The following is a 21546-nucleotide window of genomic DNA, read 5'->3' as shown; positions in this document are numbered from 1 at the left end:
TGAAAATGTTTGTATAAAAAACATCAATTTGCACTTTAGGGTCAAAATATTGTGGATAAAATAAATATTTGTCTTATAAACAAATGAGATTACTTAAAAAATTTTTTTAAAGGTTTTGTTGGCTCTAGTGGCCCTTATTTGAAAGTAGTTTGACAGGAAGGACATGTGGCAAATGTCACCAGGTCAGGAATTGAACCTGCAACCACTGGCATAAGCACCAAGGCTTCAATGCATGGGCTGTGCTCCGCCCCTGCGCCACCACAGCACCCCTGAGATTACTTACATTTTTCATTTCAAGAAAAACTAACAATGTATGTACACAAATCAAGGATAAAGTACATTGTGAAAAAAAAACCCTAGAAATTATGGATTAGTTTAGGGATTCATTTCTATCCATCCACTCACTGTCTCTACACCCATTTGTCCTTGCAGGGAGACAGGGATGTGGGGTTCCTCTCTCCAGCAGTCATTGGTATGCAGAAAAACAGTACAAGCAAACAATAACATACACACACACACACACACACACACACACACACACACACACACACACACACACACACACACACACACACACACACACACACACACACACACACGTAATGGCAACTTTGAGAGACCAATTTAACCAACAGTCATACAGGGAAAACATGCAAACGCCATTCAGACTCAAAAACCAATCTGGATATTTATCTTATAGATTCCACCATTTGCAAGGTAGCATTGGTACCAACTGCTTCACTGTGCAGTGACAGCAAAACCAAGAGTAAAGTCAAAGAAAATAAAGCTAAGATCATTTTTTTATCAAGCTAAAATAACAAAGAAAATCAAAATATGAAGAATTTTTTGTAATGTTTCTTGACAACACTGCAGTAATAACATAAAAATCTGAAAGGAACCTGTACAAAAATATATGAAAACACACATTTTTTAAAAGGTTTTATTGGCTCTAGTGGTCTTTATTTGATAGCTAATTGACAGGAAAGTGGGTAATGAGAGATGGGGAAGACATGCAGCAAAGGTCACCAGGCCGGGACTTGAACCTGCAACAGCCATGTTGAGGACTGAGGCCTCCTTATGTGAGTTGTGCTGAACCCCTGAACCACCACATAAATGAATGAGCTCATAAACACATAAAAAACATTTATAGCGTAATAATTTACAAGAATCAAATGTTGCTGCTGTTGTCACACATTGCAGACCTAATAGCTTTTCTGAGACACAAAGCTCTCTGCTCGAAACGTGGTTAAAATTTCATGAGGACCTGTCTCCACTTTTTAATATCATAAGCACTTTAAGCTAAAAATATATCAGATTTTTTTACTGCCTTACTATTTAAAAGTCACAGTTAACAACATAAACAAACAAGGATATGCTGGGTCACGTATGGAAAACACATATGTTAGATGCATATTCTTGATTGACTTAAGAACTTAAAGCATATAAAGGAAAAGCTGTTCTTTCAAAAAGTGATTTAGCTGCTGGCTTCCTGTCAGTGCTGTCGCTCTGCATGGAATAGATGGGATTGCTGGTCAGAGTGGCACAAGGGTACAGAACATGCTGTAATGGTGGGTACTGTAGAGTCCTTAATGGTCCTCACAGCGGGACAGGACAGCCTTGTCATGCATTGGAGGAGGGGCCCTGGGCCAGTGTTACATGACTGGTTTTGCTGCAGAGATACACGTTTGAAAAAGAAGAAAAAAAATCTTCAACAGTACAGATGCTGATATATTCAGATGGATAAAATAGATAAACAGATAGCAGTTACACATGGAAAGTTTTTTTTAAATTCTCCTTAAAATAAAAATATAGAATAGAACAAAAAGTATTCTATTACTAAACTGCATGTTGCAGTAGTATACATGTATGCATAAGAGACCACTATCTTTAAACACACTTTGCCACACTTGAGAGAGCTTGTTCATATGTTTTCTTACTGCAAATATAAAAAGAATGGCTTCCAGCATTCAGTGGCGCATATATTATGGATATGTAGGACCAGTCATTAAAACATCGGGCTTTTCTTGCAGCCTTTTCTTTATATTGGCAGAGCAGGGAGAAGAACATCTGGAGAGGAGCTGGACATCCACGTTTCAGCGCTGCTCTCCATATAAGGAAAAGAGGGCGGGGATCCCACGGCAAGGAGAACGTGACTGCCATAGTTGTCTTTGGTAAGAGCCGTGCCAAACTTGCTCCTGCTCTTTGAAAGCGGCTCGACTCCCTTTACCTACGGTCTGTCCTCGGGGTTAATTTCACGCAGCGCTCGTGGGAAACGCTCTCTGGACGCTTGAGAGTCGGCAGAAAACTTTGGAGGAAAAAAAAAGAAAAGAAAAGAGGAGAAGAAGACTACCGCCGGTAGAGAGATACCAGCGGCAGCGCGACTGAACTTCCACCAGCGAGTCCGAAAGGGGGACCGGGAGGAGGAGTCAACAGGTCCCAGGTATCACCGCACACTTGCCACTGTCAACATTTGACAGCGTGTCTGAGCCAGGTGTTTGGGGAGCGGAAAACCTTTTACCTGGAGGGCTCTGAATGCGTCATTAATTCATTACACGAGCGGGTGTGACATTTTCTTATTTTTGTGTTTCTTCTCTGAAATTCACCATGTAACCGGATAATGAAACTCGTCTGAAGCTGGTAGAGCGTGCCTACCAAGAATCCGGGTGCCAATAACGTCTTAATGTCATCGTGCTCTCTTTAGGGTAGTTAACGGCTTCAGACTCTGTACAGCTGTTAGGGTTTGCTAGCATGCAGAGCTAGGTTTTCTTTTCTTTTTTTAAACAATGTTTGAGCTGTTAAAGACATTGGCACAGATTCAGCTTCAAGCTATTTACTCGACTAAGTTAGCCTAGCCGATTTCGGAAAAGCTCCTGCTTGGCACGACTGAAAAGCGGTGACACGAAGAGTTACTACCCTGCAACATGCACCTCTGACAACAGCCTGTATCAGGCACACATGAGGGTTATTTAACATTTCCAAATATGTTACATAGGCTATGAGGTTCAAATGTTCCTAAATATATACACTAACTACTTACTTCTTCTGTTTTTAAGTGCAAACGGAAGTTAATTTATTTTAGTCTATGTTGTAAAAGTTTAACTCAAAGTGATGTATTTCAAATAGCTTTTGTTCATTTTTTTCCTCCTGTTTCTCAGAATATTTAAAATATTATATAAACCTTTCTATATCTTTAATTAATACAGAACAGTCTGCCTACAGAAAGTACATCCTTGTCATGTACAGTGTATTATGAGTAATGGAGCCATTCTAGATGAAAGGGGGGGAAAATTGGCAATGAGAGAGTAAATGTCAGCCAAAAAACAAAGAAAAATGATTAAAGGAATAAATCTACAATACTTGAGCTTCTTTTTGCAAGAATTACGGCATAAATGCAGCGTGGCCAAAAGCTTGACAACTATATGTTGCTTCAGTCTATAGTAGGAGCCTTAAGCTCTTCTTTATCTTGAAAACACTTACAGATTCTCTTTGGATTTTTATGTCTAATGAGTTTTGTGAGCAACAAGCGCAGTGATATCATGGTCATTAAATAAGGTATCTGTGCTAATAGCAGCGTGTGCTGCTGCCAAGTCCATAAAGCAGAGGGAATCATTAAGGGCTTTTAATATTTCCTAGTTAATGTCTGCTGTAACATTTTTACTTGGTGAGACACATTGAGCCAACACCTGCAATACCAGCTCCCCTAATCATCAGTAACTGTGGGAACTTTACAGATTCTGTGATTTTTATTTATTTATTTTTTCACAGAGAAAATCACACAAGTCACATTATGGTGATTTTTCTCTTGTCCTCCTGACTACGAGTGTCTGGCTGTAGTCCTGAAGGTCTGTTATCCTGGATTAAAACGTCTCTCTGCTCCAGCACAGTTGATTCAAATGGCTGAATTAGCTCTTTTGTTAATCCTTCAGTCATTTAATTCAGGTGTGTTAAACTAGGGAAACATCTTAAACATGTAGGACCTTTGCCCTTGAGAACCTTGCGATGTCATTAATGTGGTTTTGCTTCACAGTAGACTCTCTCTAAAGTCACTGGTTAGTTACTCATGCACCTTTTCTAGCTCACTTTTGCCTCCCACTAAACTTTGCGTTCATTTTCTTGGACGTGAACAGCCGGATTCTTCACTCTTTGTGGCTCTCCCTCCTCGTTGGCTGTCTGCCGGATGGCCGTCAAGTTAGCAATGTTGCAGATGATTACGCAGACCACAAAATAACATTTATGAGTTCAGACAGTTTTTGTTTATTTGTTTTATGTAACTATTTGACTAAATTGGTGGTTTTCACTACCTGGAAGTAGTGATTCTAAAAATCTACAGATATACATGTATAATATATCACTCTGTGTGTAATGAATCCTTGAGTTTCACTTTTTGACTGACTTGCTGGAATAAATTAACTTTTCAGTGATATTCTGATAAACTTCATTTGATTGTCTTTTAAAGCAGTTTAAATATGCCACAACTTGATAAATAAGTTATTTTTTTTTAGCATTTTCAACATTCCAGTGCCTATTTGTAACATATGGCTCCTGGTCAGAAAAGCGTGTGCTCACGCCAAATCAGCTGATGTTTGGTTTAATGCTTCTTGAAAACATGAGCCAACGGCGCGTTCTCTTTCTACTCGGAAGTTTGAACAAGAAGTGGGAATGGTGACCTGGAATAGCAGAAGGTGAAAGACACTCGTCCTTTTCTTTGACAGCCTGTGACATTCAGAGCGGGATGCATTAGCGGAAGAGTCACTCTGTGGCAAATCTGGTGTGGATGAGGGTTTTCCCACCCTGTCACCTACTGTCTGAGTGTGATTCACAGTTTGGCGTTATGCCCTCTGCATAATTGGGGAAAGGGTTAACACTCGATACAAGGTTTGCCCCATGAAAGCTGTCGCATGCAGTGACATTTTAGAAACTTGGGTTAAAAGAAAAGGCTGATATCTAGATTTGTTACGATGGTGGATCTTGTCCGGGTGTGTTGTATGTTTTCTGAAATTGAAGTTGAGGTAAACATCCTATTTTGGAACTCTTTTTTTTGTTAGCCTTTATTGAAAAGTAAATTGAGAAATAAAAAAGCAAATAGTTAGAATAATAGAAATACATACGTTTTTAACCATTTAAACCTTAGAAACATTTGAGGTTGTAACCTGCCTTCATTTCCAATGCAATCCGATGCTGGCCACATTTACTGGTGTGCAAAAGTGTGAAACTCTTCATTTGTTGCTTTAGCATAATCTCATACTACAAAAAACAAAATAAAATGAAAAAAAAATTCAACCCTTTAATTTCATTACTTTGACTAAGAACTCACTGTTGTCACAGTGAATATTACTCCTACCGATTCTTCGAAAATAGATGTAACTAAGTTATTTATTTAATCTACTGTGTTTTTTTTTCTAAGTTGATCACAGTTCAGATGAACTCTTTAATTCATAAGGCATGACATTTTTTTTTTGTTTCCCTTGGGTTGAAATATGAAACGACACAGACGTCCATTTATCTTGGCCACGGGCTTCTGGGCTGGACAAGGACCCATATTTATCTGTGCCACCATGCACAGTGAGCAGGATGGTAATGGAGGTACAAAAAATCATCATGGAGAACTAAAGCAGAGCTCCATCTTTGAGTCATCAGCATTAACAGTGAATACAAGCGGGTTTGATGTGAAACAGAAAAGCAAGAGAATGCAAAAACAAAACAGAAAAACCTCCTTGCACCAGTATTGCATATGGTGGAGGATTTGTGATGCTTTGGGCTTGTTTCTGTTCCAAACGCCATGAGATCATTTTTGTAGAGCACAGTGTAGCATTTTGTACACTACAAGACTGGTGATTTTCAAGTACAATTAAATTTAAATCTTCATTTAGTAGATAAATGAAATGCTGTGTTTACTCATATCGTCCAAGTATCTTCAAAGAGTGGTTGTGGATGGTGAAGCTGTAGATAGGGAGGATCTCCAGTAGCAGTCAGGCTTGCAATGAATCTGAAGTTTCCTCTGACTGAAGATTTTTGGTGCATGACAGGCTGATGACCATCATGACATGCTAACAGCTCAATTTCCGAGGCAGTATTCCACAGCAACATGTCCTGGATGACATCATCCGTTGTTGGCAAGCACAGCTAGTCCACCTCATTTGCTTTTAGAGTTCCTTTTTACATTTCTGTCTGGCTGTATGGTTTGAAAGCCAGGTAGAGAGATGTTGGAGTAGGGGATATGATCCTCGCCCATTCTGATGGATGGAAGATATGGTTTGAAATTTCTCTCTCTCTGCTCTGCATCTGCAAAATCTCCTTTTTAACTCCTCTGGGATCTGGGTTGTAGTTCAGGTATCAATTGAGCTTCATCAGCTGCTCACAGTTATAAAAACAATACCATATCACCATGGTTACCCATGATAACAATAGTTAGAAGGTAAAAAAAAAATCCTTCCAGCTGTACAGCATTTAAAACCAGAGGGAATAATTGGCGAAACATGCAACCATAAAAATAATGAACAAAAATCCAGAAACAGAACAAATAGAGCTAAAGTAACAAAGCTCCTCCAACTTGCGCCCACAGTTATAGAATGCTAGAGTTTGGGATAACGAAATAGATCCTTTCCCCACCAACTACAACGCTCAATTTTTTTCTAAAGCTTTCCATTCTAGACGATGCCACCGCAGCCAAAGATGAACTCATTTGGTGGTAGAGAACCGCTTCGTTGTAAACGTAGTTTTTCTGTTACATCAACAGCAGCGGTATTCTCTGCCTTTCTCCTTTTTGAGTTGGGTAAACTCATGAAAACGGTGCCATTTAGAGGCCTCGTGATGACGTAGTTTCACATGGTGTAAGAAAACGTCAAATCAAAGCAATAGTGGCGGCACCATCTCCGCTCATCGTACCCCTTACCTCCTCTTCAGATTGTAAAGTGTAACAACCACTGGAAAGGGTCTGTGTTGTCATGGCCCAGCGCCGAGGCTCCCCTAGAGTTTCCTTTCTTGTGGGAACTGAAGTGTCATCAAAGTTGCTTGATCATAATTTGAGTTCTTTTAAGGGTTTGTTTCAGTCTGCTGAATACTGAAAACCTGACTGGCCCATTTCTGACGGTGCTCCACGGGTTTTCCCTTTCTAAATACGTCATCTTTTAGGTTGAGTAGATTGTAGGTCTTGTCTCACAGAGCAGTGTTTTAGAGATGCACTCTTCGGTCCAGAGAGTGTCAGGTGGTTTGCTGTGTTGCCACAGCGGCGTGCTGCCCCTTGTTGACGAGCCAGGCTGACTCACAAGGCTGCGGCCACAGCGCTGTGCAAACTCATCAGCGGTGACTGATGAGACGAGCTCCTCACAATGGCAGCGCTCCCCGGAGATGCCACCCCGTGCTTACTTAACGGTAAACACCTCTACCCAGTCCCACCCACGCTCTGTCACACTCTGACTGCTGGGAGCGCTGCTTTTTTTTTTCTTTTTTGGACTAGGAAGTGCTCATAGTGAAAACCCGGACTGCAGAACGAGAGTTACTGGTACATTAAAGACGCTGGGGGTGGGTTCAATTCTTCAGAATCTTGTTTTTATCTGTTGGGTTACGTCTAGGGGAAATGGTTTGTCAGCAAAAAAAAAGAGAAAGAACTACCTCGGCTTGGAGGAACTTTTCCTTTGACACATGAAGTCCAGTGGAATGAGGCCGTGTTGCTTTTGGTCCAATAAAACCAGCCTTGACCCAAATGAAAGAGGTGCAGAGTCTGTCAGAATAAGTAGAAATAAATTGGGATATTACAGCGGTTTTACTGTGGTGCCCAGTGACGTAGGCTTTGCCTTAGGGACCAGGGCTAGTGTGGGAAAAGTGGGAGAGGAGAAGGGCGGGGAGCCGGTACCGGGAGAGAGCGCAGCCGAAGTCAAGTGGGATTGTTTTATTTTTTTTATTCAGAGGGGGAAGGGATCTGCTGTGATGTTGGAGCTGTGCTTAACACTGGCTGTAACAGCATGCTGATTATTTTCTTTCTTTCTTTCTTTCCTTCTTTCTTTAGCCTGATCAGGCTGACTTGGCCCTTCTCGTCACCGAAGGAGTTAAATCTCCTTCAGCCTCCTTTTTAGTCCTCCTCTTGGCTTTGATGGTATTAAATAATCTTTACGTGTCAGCTCCCAGTGTTCGTGCGAGGAGAACGAGAGAGCAATTAGGTCAGCCTTAAAGCGCCAGGGTACCTTCAGAAGAGGTCCGAGGGCATCGAGGTCATCCGACAGGCCGAACTTTTTACTGTGCTGTCCTACAGTCTTCTGCTAAAATGTCCCAGAATGGATCGGTTGTACTATTTTAGGTTCCTCACTAAGCTAGATTGCCTGAAGAATCAGGCCACATTTGTCTCCTCTTTTTTTTTTTTTTTTACTTAATGAGGTTGAGCATAAAGACCTATATAACCAATTATCCAGGTTATTGATTGGGAATGTGTTGCCAGCTGCAATCAGCGTTGAAATCAGCAACATTCTGTAAGTTGGCAAAAATATTTAGACCCCAAGTATTTTTCTAATTTATGTTACTTGGTTTTTATGTTATAACTATACGGCTGCATCTAACAATTATTTTAGTAATCGATTATTATTGTAACGATTAACCTATTAACAGATAAATACTAGAAATACATTAAAATATGCAAATAAACAAACAATTCATTTCCTTTTTATATAAGAAAATTTTGTTTCCTAAAATGCAGTAACATAGCATTCCTCGTGTGAATTATAACTGGGTAAAACACATTTACAGACAGAGTTTTTTCTTAATTGCAAAATGTATGCATGTGCCATTTAGTTTTAGCTTAATTACTGCTCTGAATATGTTGGTTTTCTTTCCCAAATGGTCCTTTTTGAGTCTGTATACCCCAGCTAACAATTAATCATTTACTAAATTAGTTGACGGTTATTTCAATAATGGATTAATCATGATTAATTGTTTCAGCCCTATATAGCTTGACGCGATGTTGGTCATGGTTGCAGATCAGGTGGGAAGTTATACATGTTTTAAAACATTTTGTTCAAATAAAAATCTGAAGAGCATGAAGTTGTGTTTAGCCGCCATGTGCAGCAGGTGCTTTTGGGTATGTTTCAACTAGCTTTGCACAGTTCGATAATAAGAAATATGCCATATTTTTCACAGAAAGCTTAAGCTTAGTCCAGTAATATGATCTGTAAACATACATTTTTAAGTCTTGACACAGATTCTCAACTTTGATTAGACCATTTGATTGGACATATGCTGTGAGTCAAATCCTTCCTTTGTAGCTTGTGTTGCATGTTATGGTAGAGTTCTCTTCGAGTAACGGCAGAGTTTGTGCTTGTATTGACACAAAAATGTAAAAAAACTCCAGGCGGTCTGAATACTTACACAAAGTTCTGTTTGCATGTTGCTTTGTGCTGCCTTTTTGTGGTTAAAACAAAAAACCCTTATTGGATCCAAGTGACGGTAACTAACTCAAGTTCCTTTGTTTTACTGCTGAGTTGCGCTCTCTCGTATCATCTGCGCTGTTGACTTTCTCACAGCCCGCCGCCCCACATTTGAGATTTAATTTCCGATGATTTGCATGCAAATGTTCTGGCTCGTGTGCGCCCTTCGTTTTCCCCGAGACGTCACATAATAACTTCATACTAGTTTCCACAAGTTTTGTAGATTGGCTTTTCACAAAACAGCCTCTGCCCAGTTGGATAGTCCCCTGGTGTGACGGCTGACATTTCCAGTGAAAGAGCCCCATTGTTGGCCCTCCATTCCCCCCCTTCCTCCACCCTCCTCTCCATAAAACAATGGTATCAATTGCTTCCACTGAGTACATCCACAGCTCTGTGAGAGAGACAGGCTGGCTGGGCCCGTTGGCTAGCTCTGCAGCCGTCCCGCTAGGCAGCCAGGACGCCCTCCGTACTCTCAGCGGCCGCTCTGTGCATCAACCTCCTCAGACGCCGGCGCTGCACCTCAGTTGTAACATCAACCTGTAAATGCACAAATAGCTTGTGTATACATTCATTTTCCTTGCAGTGACAGCAGAGCAGACGGATGGGTTCGACACACCTCCCCCCAACCCCCGTCCCATACCGTCGTAATGAATGGTCTTTATTCCATTTTTCCTCTCGCTTTCCCCAAGACACTGCCATTAACCGTGACAGATGATATGTTCTTTCACTGAAACAGTGATCCCGAGCACACTGTCACTGGAAAATTGAATTCGTACTCCCACCCCCTTTTCTCCTCTTTTCCTTTTCTGCATTCTAATGTTTTTCTTGCTCCTGTTTCTCTCCCTTAGTCTGAGGGACACGCTGTTAATATTACCTATTACAGACGCTCGGTACTGTTGAATAGCCACGTTACCCCCCCACTTACCCCCACAACCGCTGCTGCAAGTCACATGGCGAGAAAGATACAAGGCATCAATTATACAGATGTCTGACAAGGCACCATGTCCTACTTGGACTTCCCTGAGTCGAATGTTTCTGCAGTCATTTAGATAACTGGAGATAAAGTGATCGCTCTGCAGGGAGACACTTGGCAGCTTCTGGGATGTTAGCGCTCCCTTTCAGACCAGCATACATTAAAAAAAAGACTTTCATTTTTGTTCCTCATGGTTGGTACAGTGGCTTCAAAAAGTATTCATGTCCCTTGAACTTTTTTCAAGGGACATGAAAAAAGTCCCTTGAACTGGAAACTTGCAAAAACAAGTTTCCAGTTGTTTTTGCAACTGGAAACTTGCATTTTGTTGGGATTCTATGCAATAGACCAGTGGTTCGGGGGCGCGGGAAGTGGTATGGATGAATGAAAAAAAAAAAACAGTTACCGGTACATAAAGGTGTTTTACTGTAAAGATGGTTTGTACTGTGTTTTGTTGCAACCTGAAGTGAGAAATAAATTTCAGTGGAGTTTGAAAACAAAATATGTGTATAAGTTTATGTCTGGTTGAACGATGCGTGTGCCCAGTTGATTTTTTCTTTTTCTTTTTTGGGGCAGATTTTATTGTAATTCACTGGGGGGCCCAGAAGAAAATTTTTGGGAACCCCTGCAATAGACAAACACAGAGTAGAAGTGGAAATATTACTACTTGATTATTTTTTTTAAATTAAATTAATTGCAGTGCATGCAATTAATTGCATATTAATCAACAAAATTAAGATTTTCAATTCAAATACCCTTTGCTTCTAAATTATTGAATAAATAGATATGAAGAGCTCAGCAAGAAAGATGTTTGTTTTTTAAACTGGCTTTTAGGTTATTCAACCATCAACCATGGTGCAAAGTGCTATTATACAAATCTAGGAACCTGATCATTCATGGAACGAACTGTGGACGCTGATATTAGTGTTGCTACATGTCTAACATTGTTATGCTATTTTACTCTTGAGTAGCTTCACTGATAGGCTAGCTCCTTTTAGCACAACTTGAACACAACAATAGTCTCTTCCAGTGTTCCATAAGATTCTTCTCTGAAGCAAGAATTAACCCCTACTGTTTAAAGTTTAAACATCATTAATTAAAATCTATTGTAACAATGATAAATCAAAATTTTTATCCTAAGAAATTTATCTTGATAAATGATAAAATGATACAATAAACACTCACCCTCAGGTTGTGGGTGTTCTTCTCCTTAGGAAGGATGTGGAAGCTGGTCAGAGTCAGTTGGATGATGGGTGTGAACTCTTCTGGAGTTGAGCTTTACTAGCTGCTTGAATGTGATCCTGATTCATCTCTGTGGTGAGAACATCCCATCACAGAGATAAAAGTAATGAAACCAATCCAGCGTCACTGTTGCTCTTTGCAGCACCGGCAACAATGAGCTCACTGCTAGTGGCTGAGCTCACAGCATCATCATCCTCATGCGACTCCACTGCCCTTGCTTGCGCCCATCAAATGCAGCTTATGAGTCCCTGCTGAATATTCTCTGTCCATGGGCGGCCTTCTCACTGCAGGCCGCCCAAATGAGGAGCCATCACACCAAATCACTGTCGGCCTGAACCAGGCCAGTTTGTTGGATGACTGCATTTTCTGTCTTTGCTGCAGGAAAAGTGGCAGCAGAGCCAGAAATGCCTAAAATGGGAGCAAGGAATGCTTGGAGTTGTGCATTATTTAATGTTTTGAGTCTGGCTCATATGAAAGCTCTTTAATACATGTATAAACTGTATGTGGAGCACACGTGAAGAAGTATGTCGGAAGTAGGAACTCAAGCAGAATATTGCTGGTTAGAGATCGCAGCCTACTGCGACAGCATCAGTAACGGCGCATCATGCGACGGCGTTCATACTTTATTTTGAGTCAACGTGATTTCCATTTTTCTTGGCTCTTATTGTCGCAGTAATAATTCTGTTATATGGTGCACCAGGCAGCATATGGCTGCCATGTATGATCAACAGCCTCTGGAAGGAGGTAGCCGGGATATGCAAATGTCTGCATGCTAATGGAATCATAATGTAATGAAGTTGGTCGTATGTGGCCAATAACGAGCTGCGGTTATTGAATGTTGATGGCTTATTCTAAGCCAACCAATGTTGTTTCACGAGCTGCAGCTTTCTCGTTTGTTCATCTATGCACACAGATGCATTATTGCACGACAAGCAACTGTGTGTACACACACATGCATGTGCGCGCACACACACACACACACACACACACACACACAGAGACTTGGAAACATGAACGCTGTATTGGCTGAAGAGCATATTGATAAATACCTGAAGTACGTGCCCGCTGAAACGTTGAAACTAAATTGGGCAGAACTGAGACAGATGCGGCGCAGTAAATTAAACAAGCGATCTTCTCTGTTGGGTGACAGCACAATGGTGATTAGGGTTTCATGTGAGCCGCACTGCATTATTTATGGCTGTGCTGTGGGCCCAGTTGAATAGACCCACAGTCCATTGACTGGGCATGTTATTGAAGACCAACTCACAATGAGAGGCGGGGGTTAAAAATGGCTTTATTTCCTCTCGAGGAGGTCCATTTTCATCTAAATGAAGGTAGAAGCCCCAAGCGAGTTGTTTCCTCGCCCTGCATGTGTGAATTGTGTTGACTGTGTTCCACAACACATCTCTGCACCCGACTGCTTCGTGTCAATCTCTTTCATTCATACACAGCAGTCGCAGTCAGGTTGCCCTCTCCTGTCTGATCTGCCAGTTCAAACACTAGCCGATACCTTTGCATTCAGGGTCATCTGTTTGCGCTATTTAAAACACACTTGCTGTCGTTTCTGGCATATTGACAGGATACTTTGCAGTCTTTCATTTTACTGGCTATAAAATTGGGTAGAAAAGCTTTAATCGGATTGATGTAACAAAATACTGGGCAAAACATATAGAATTGCCCTGTTGTCAAAATTTGGTTTCAGTGATTTATCCATGTCAATTTCCACTTCTCAAAATACAGCAGGTCATTACAGACGGCGTCTGATTTGAACTTCTGAAAAACAACGTTCTCCATCAGACTTGAATTCCTTTCCTTCAGTTTCAGGTTTTAAAAATTAGAATAAAGTCAAAAGTCTTTGTCGCAGAATTGAGTTTCGGTCTATCTTCTGTATATCAGCCTATATATATGTTTTATATTTTCTTCAACATGTGAAGACTTGTGCATCGCAAGTCTGTCTCCAAGTCACTGGGAATTATTTAGCTTTTTAACACGACTTGTCAAAGAAAATAGGAAATTCATATAGCACGAATAAGAATGGACTTGTATATTTTAGAATAAATGGCTGAAATCATAAAAAAAAAATTTCAGTGACTAGTTCCTCTTGCGCAATATGTTGTATAAAATAAATAATTCTCAATATAAGGAAGTGCTTGTTGATGTTTTAAAAGATTAAAAAGCCATTCAAGAATGATTTATAAAGAATTGCAGACACCCAAGCACATTTCAGTTCCTTGTGTTGAATTTTTAGTTGACAGTATAAATTCCTGAAGTCTACACAAGCTTCTTAAGTCAACAAACATTTTTTTTCACCTCTCTGTCACTCAAGAACTCAAAGTCTGAGATGGTTCAAAGATTACATTGTTTCATCTCCAGAAATGTTTTCCGAGGCTAAAATGAATTCAGATATTTCCCTAACTATCCTCTGTTTTCCTCAACAGGAATGAAAGGCTGCTTCCTGTTGAGCTTTGCTCCTTACAGAGCACTGATTTTGAACACAGGGCTTTCAGGCATTTAAATTATAGTTTGTTTTACTAGAGAGAACCACAGTTTCAGACACAGAGAGTGATTTCACTTGTTGGTCAGTCCCTATGACTAATAGGCAAAACAGCAAAGTGTCTTCTAAGTGGATGTGGTTAACGATGGTGGAAGAAAAATTGTGAAAAAACCCCTGCTTTTATTCAGAGGTTTTGGAGCTTTGCCATTTTTCACACTTATTAGTAATTGTGTTATTTTGAGCTAAACTCAACTATTTGCTTCAGGAAATCCTGTTCCGGGTGCAAAAGCCAAAAAACGCAGCGTTTGGCTGCTTGATATATTGGTTCCTGTTGGTTGATAGCATGTGTGCATCTTTTCATGTTTTAACAAAATAAAAACAAGTTTCAGCTACCGTGGAATGGGATCAGTTCAACATATTTTATGAGGGAGGTAATTAGTTTTAGAGACTACAATTACAATATCCTGAATAATTTTTTTTGTGCGTTTTCTCAGCAACAAGGACGGGAAATGGATCGAAATATGCTTGATATATCTAGACAAGTTAGTGTTAAGTTTAATAAACTTGGTGAGTTTGTTTATACGTGGACAAATCACTAAGCTACCTCTCTTTGTTTACAAGTTATCGAAGACTCAGGGCTCCTCACCTATTCAACTGACTTTACTTCCTAAGGCTTATGAAATTGCATGTTTTTCCATCTGGTGACATCAGCAGTTACTCCGTACTAAAGCAGCCTTTTTGCTACATAATTTCTTGAATGTTTTCTTGACTTTAACTTTAACTTTTACTTGAGTTAAAATATATTGAAGTAGTGCTACTCTTACTTGAGTATGACTTAGGGGTACTCTACCCACCCATGAGGCACATCCCAGAGGAAGGCCTTTGATCATTCAGTGCATACAGGTTTTCTCGTTCAGCAGCTGACATCCCTCCATGGTTTTCTGTTCATATAGCTTCCTCTAGCTTCTGTGATTCCTGTAACTTCATCTTCAAATATTTTACCAGCTGCAGTTCCATTACATGTGTTTAAGACGACATTCTACTAATGTTGAAAAAACACAATGTCACACTTGCCGTGTTTCCGTTGAATAAGAAAAGCAATTAAAATCACACATTGAGTTTATTTACACTATAAGTTATTAAAAAACATGCTACGTCATCATCCTCCTGCCACTTCCTGTCGTCCTCTTCATTTTTTCTTCCAGCAGTAACATCCGGTTGTTTGTCACTTGACTCTTGTGATGCAAAAAAAGTGTTTCTATTAGTTTAGTGAAATACTCTTTTTCAATGGAAATTGACCTTTCCATTGAAAGACATAAGTTTTTTTTGTGTTTTTTTTAAATGTTTTTTTTTTCCAATTTGCTCAATTTTATGGTAAATGGTAAAGCAGTCATTGATCAAAGAAGACTACTGTTGAGTCTTCTTCCATCAGTAATGACTTTCACACTGAAGAGTGGCATTTTTTCTTTTCTTTCTTTAAAGCACATAGTTATGTTGACTTCACTGATTGGAAAAAGTGAAGTCAACATTTCAGTACCACCTTGTGGATGCTATTTGCTCTGACCACCACAAGACACCAGGCGACTCAACTCTGTTGCTCCTTGTTCGCATCCAAGCTGCGTTATCATTCCAAAAATATCTGGGATTTATTCTCTGTCTTAAGAAACACAATTACAACTGTTTTTAGTTTCTGGACAGTCTGTCTCTGGTGAGGGCCAGTACAGCTGAAAATAAGGTTCTCTGAGCAATCCTAACTAGTAATCTGCTCTTTGTGTGTATTTTTGTGTTTCCTTCCCTTGTTATAACAGTTTTCTAGAGCAAAGTTGGCATCATACTGTGGGGCTTGTTTTTTTGTGGACTCTAGCTTCCAGTTTCTCCATTGTCTTGTTTACTTTCTCTAGAAGGTTTTTCAGCATCCCCAAACATCTTGTACTGTGGGATCCCCCTCTGAGGCTGCGACAGAACTCTTGTCTGTGTTTAACAAAGCTGATCATTTCTATGGCTTTGGCACATCCTGGTAAAATGCCTAGAATCCTTTCATTGTGGCCATGTAAACACTCCACCTCTCTAACTGATAGACACTGAGCTGTTTCTCCGAAACTCAAAACTTGACTTGTTCTTTGTGTGTTGGAGGTGTAGGATTAACATGAGATGCCATAACGAGTAATCTGTTGCATCTTTTCATCTGTTATTGTCGATAATCAGCCCATGCACAAGTTATGAAATGCCTAACAAAGGGCCTGTGTTTGTGAATTATCTGTCATCCCCAATTGATAGATGGTTGCTGCGTGAGGATTTCGTAAGGATTTTTTTTTCACAGCAGCATATTTTCATCTCGGCTGGCCTCCGGCCCAGGATCCCACTCGGACTGTATTCTTCTTGTCCACAGAGCCAAAACAATACCAAGCCGCTGTGCTGCTGCTGCTTCTTCTTCAGGGAAAGCTGCTCTCGGAAAGTCCCCTTGGAAACTGGTCTTTTTCTGCTTTGTGTGCTTTTCAACAGGGTTTGGACATCACTGTTCGCTACCTCCCTTTCATCTACTCATCTTCCGATCAATTGAAACTTATATTTGAGGATGAGAAACAGTGTTTTATATTGGCTTTGGCAGGTATTTAAAGCTCTAATTTGCTCCAGGTTGCGCTCATTAAATCGTCAGTATGATGTAATGTTTCACCACTGCTACTGTGTGCCAGCATGGCATGTTTTTCCACTTAGGGATTCCAGAACTCGTCTCTCTGCCGTAAAAGCGGCGCATCTGTCGGCTTCTTTGGAGTCCAACAAGAAAATACGGTTAAATATCCGAGGAGAGGGGCTGCCTTTCTCATTCATCAGCTTGTGTAGGTATGATAAATGTTCCTGATCACCTCTTGACCCCCTGAGGTCAAGCTTTTGCCCCGTCACCCTCCTCCTCTGACTCCATACCCTGTGGATAGCCTTTGCTCTGACCACCAGACGACGCCATGCAACGCAACTCTGCTGCTCCTCATTCGTATCCAAGCTGCGTTATCGTTCCAAAAATATCTGGGATTTATTCTCTGGCTTCAAAAACACAATTACAATTGGATACAGTGAGCTCAAACCAGCATGTTCCACTTCCTTTGTATTCAGCTTTAGTTTTAACCTCACATGATCAACTTTAATAACCCCACTGTGGGGATAAGTACACAGAAGAAAATGCGAGATTATCAGGAAAAATAATCTTCTGCAAGACACAAATGTAGCTGAAGTATTGAGGACAGATTCTTCTACACACATACACACACACACACACACACACACACACACACACACACACACCATTTCTGCTTTAAAGAGTTACTTCTCATTTTGTTTCCCTCTGGCATTTTAAGGAATCAAAGAGGAGCTTTTGTTCTGTTGAAAATCCACCTGATAATGTTGGTAACCAGCCAAGTCCCTGCCAGAGTTGGCTGGATTTAACAGGGAAAAAGGGGGAGGGAAAAAAAATAGAGAAAAGAAAAGAAAACACTCCACTCTGTAGTGCCCAGTCCGGTGTTAAACACTTTACACACCCAGCACAGTGGCCCACATTTCTGTACAATCCCCCAGAGAAACCGCTCTTGTGCTCGGAGCCTTTAGAAGAGGGTGGTGAATGTCATTTTCAAGAGGGTAACCCTCAAGAGTTGAAAAGTGCAGCTCAGGTAGCGGCACTATAATAGGACCAGCAGGATACCAGGTATTTTGGGTTCGCAGATAGGCCCCTTACTTTCCGCTTAAAGTGGTCTGCATGAGACTGATTGAGCCATTTCTCCCAGCTAAGCTGCGTGAAGAGAGCTACTTCTATAATGAAAGAATACTGCTAAATCAGGGCTTGACAAATCTACTTTCTCCATGTCCGCGCGCTGACGGTTGGAGGATTAGCCTCTAATTTTAGTGCCACTTATCTCTTTGGCTGCTTTTGGGAATTAGTTCCAAATAACCCAGCCTAAAAAGTGTGAAAAATATGAAGGGTTTTTGGGAGGTTATATGGGAGGGCGGTGAGAGGTTTTTTATTGTCAGGGAAGCATGGCTGCCAGGAAGAGATTGTCTCGAAGCAGTGAAAGGGTTTTATTGGATAAAACATAGACATTTTACATGCACTCAACACGAGTTTCAGAACCAATGAGACAACAGTTTTTAGAAACAATAGGTCAGAGCTCAGGTTTAAAGATAATTTAAATTCAGGATCTTGCTGGGGGATGCATAAAGTACAGTTTCTCTGCAGTTTGCTAAAAGATGTTTGTTCAAATTTCATGAAAGGGTGTCTGCATGTCTGCTTTTTTGTCTCATTTAGTTTAGGGTGTCAAACTCGTTTTCATTTTGTGCAATGTCAAGATCATAAATGTTCTCAAGGGCCGGTACCAGAATGCATTAATAAAACTCATTAAACAATAGTAATACATTGTTGTCTCTGCATTCATTAAGTGCTCCTTAAAATGAAATATTGGTCATCTTTTCAGATTGATCAATCCCTCCAGGATTTCTCGGTCGTTTTTGTGATTTTTATTTTCTCCCCAAATCACAATCAGAGATTTTTGGTGCTAATTTAGAAATATTGTAAATGAATTTTTGTTACTTGCCATATTGATCATAGGCAATAACTTGACATCAGGTAAGGCTGAGGCAGCCATGTAGTAGGAGTATAAAATGCAGCCACCTGCAGGTTGGAGTTTGCGTCACTTAAGCCCAATGATTTTGACGATTTTGGAGAAGAACGCCCAAGGACAATGTCTCAAGTGCTTCAATGACATCAGGCCGTCTGAATTTTAAACAAAGTCATGAAAATTTACCAAAAGCAGAATCTGCTCACTTTTTCGACTTTTTTCTATTACTTTAGTCAGTCAGTCAGGAATTTCAAGCAGCAAAAACAACCAGCGTTTTTGCTGCTTGAAACCTGTCGGGGTCACAGAGACCCCGACAGGTTGGAGTTTTCAATCTCAGGAGTATTTGGCTGCGGTGACGCGTCATCAATATCAAACGCCTATCGATACAGGGCTAGAGGCAGGTGCATTTAAAACAAAGGAGGACAGAGTGTCGGTGTGCATTCAGCACTTTTGAATAGCTGTCAGCTTATTGATTCCCCCTCAAGACGGACATCAATTCTGCTCTGCCTGCTCTGTTCTGTTTGTGACGGAGAAGCACAGATGCACATTTACAACAACAATAAAATCACCTTCTTTGCATCAGATATGCTTCTCTTTGAAAAGAAACTTTGATGTTCAGCTTGGTGTTTTGGCGCGATTATGCAATTCATCAGGGTGATGGCACAAAGGCGAGGGGGCGGGGCATGTGGAGGGCTTGGAAGGGCTGCTCATCGTCTAGCAACAGCCCAAGGGCAGGAATGTTTTGTGCGCCAGTGTGTCCGACAGGTGGCTAGGAGACGCTAATTGATTAATGGTCAGGGTTGATGTATGAGCCCCCTTGGCCAACCCCAACATAAAGGCTCAGAGCGCCGGTGTCGCCCTAAATCATTTCCTACCAGGCCCGTAAACCCAAAACAGTTCCCTTCATTTGCATTTGAAAGGCCAACTGCGAGACAGGCCGCAGCTTTTAGGACCTCTGTTGGCCGTCTATTGTCAACACCCCGAGTTTGAATTAACAAGCTAGAATTTTATGTCACAGGAATAATGACAACAAAGATGGTTTTATAATAAGGGTCACTTGGCACTAATGAATGATTAACATCTCTACAATCTAAGCCTCTTAAGATGTTTAGAACTTCGTCTTGCTTTGCTTTATCCTGGAAGCGCTGAAAACAAACCCCATTTTCCTGCTGCTGTAATTTCACAGAGAGAAAAAAAAATCTGGAAACTAATTGAATGCATTTATAACAGCTATCCTGATACCAAACTGTTTTACACCCCAGGGTGTGATCATTTAGATTATTTTTATCCATATGTGTTTTTCCTGGCAAAGTTTTTTGGGATGACACATTCAGAGTGTCAGATTCTTCCTGAGTAATTGAAAATAAGTCAAATTCACCTTTCCCCTGATAATTTTTGACTCCATAAAACTCCATATGGAAGCAGTCTCTTCTCATTTTTTTTATTGTTGTTGCGAGCATTCTGTCTGTCTGACTCCCTGTCTCACTTTCTGGTTGTTTGCCATTCCACTGGGGGCCTCTCGTGACCCTCCTTGTTGTTTTTGTTCGATGACTGTTGAGGACAATGGCAGTCTGGAGCCTTGGCCGGCACTCAGCGTGTGTGAATCTGCATCTTTCCAATGGGAGTTCTGTCCTCCGGTGTCAGGGGAGGTTATGTGATCTCTGTGTCACTGAAGGGGCTTTCCACCGCCGCGAGTGAGTGTCTGAGGAAAAAGGGTTTATCTCCGCCGAACGCTCGCTTGCGTGCGTGCGTGTGCGCGCATGTGGCTGAAGGAATTTTATGAAACCAAGCAAGTTAAAACAACACATTGTGTCTGTTTAAATGTGAGCTCATGACTGTCGCCGCAGGGCTGCCAATCCCAAAGTTAGGCACACAGTTGAAGATTGCTGCTTCTTATCAGTCGATACGAGGCTCAAGAATGATTCCACTTTGAGTCCAGATTCCAAGGCTGGTGAGGGATTTAACTTGGAGAGTTGGTTTGCTCGTCATAAAACCCAGGTGTGGTCGTAGCCCTGTGCTTTGAAGACCATCTTTTAAAGTCTTCTCTCGGAGAGAAAGGGAGTTCTTGATCGAACAAGTTCTTGTTCTCTGATTTAGATTGCATCTGAGAATCTGGCAGAGCTCCAACAGTATATGTTAAAGGTGAATTTCTGCACTGAGTAGCTTTCGCCCTTCAGCAAGAATAAAGACGTGATTACCCGAGACTATTCCTGTCTGCTTTCATCAGTGTAGCTGTAGGGCTTGGACATGCATCATCAGAAATGCACGCAAATACACATGGGTATTCATCCACTCTGTCCTTCTTTCTTCTGGACTCCTCTGCTTTCTAGAAATGTAGCTACTCTTGTTTTTGTGGCCTAGTAAAAAGAGAAGAAAACGTTTGGTTCTAAACACCATTCAGAATTACAAACAGGAAATGAGGGTGTGTAATGAAACAGGACGTGCCAAGGCCTCTGCGCAAATCAACTGACTGGGATATTGTTGGGATGAAATAGAAACTAGCACATACACACACATGCTCGCGCGCACACACACCATGAATGTTGCACATTAAAGTGTTTTCCGCTGCACCAATAAACAGTATTTCATTAACAAGATCATAAAACAGACATTCAGCCTGCAACTAAATGTTGTGTGTGATATTAGTTTGACTTTGAGTTTTCACATGTAGGGCTCATGCCAAGCTTCTGACTACCTCAGTAATGCTGGCTCTAGGCGAGGCTGTGGTTGTTTTGGATACAGGATGTTTAAGGTTTATTGCTGGACACTTTCTTCCTTACCTTGATTGTAAATAGAAAGGATGCCTCACAATGCAAGGTGGTATTT

General features: G+C 40.9%; 1 protein-coding gene across 2 annotated transcripts in view; it reads left to right on the top strand.

Annotated features, from left to right (window-relative positions):
- Nucleotides 1-2106: 2106 nt before the first annotated feature.
- raraa (retinoic acid receptor, alpha a) overlaps nucleotides 2107-21546 on the top strand; it is a 184409-nt gene continuing 164969 nt past the window's right edge. For both annotated transcript variants that reach the window (XM_088001066.1, XM_088001065.1), the window contains exon 1: nucleotides 2107-2440. The gene's annotated coding sequence lies outside the window, so the exon portion shown is untranslated. The remainder of the gene's footprint in view (nucleotides 2441-21546) is intronic.

Source organism: Poecilia mexicana, unplaced genomic scaffold (assembly GCF_051168715.1).
Source record: "Poecilia mexicana isolate PSO_F unplaced genomic scaffold, ASM5116871v1 scaffold_19, whole genome shotgun sequence".
NCBI classification, from domain to species: Eukaryota; Metazoa; Chordata; class Actinopteri; order Cyprinodontiformes; family Poeciliidae; genus Poecilia; species Poecilia mexicana.
The sequence above is the reverse complement of the archived record's forward strand: the minus strand, read 5'-3'. Positions and strand labels throughout refer to the sequence as shown.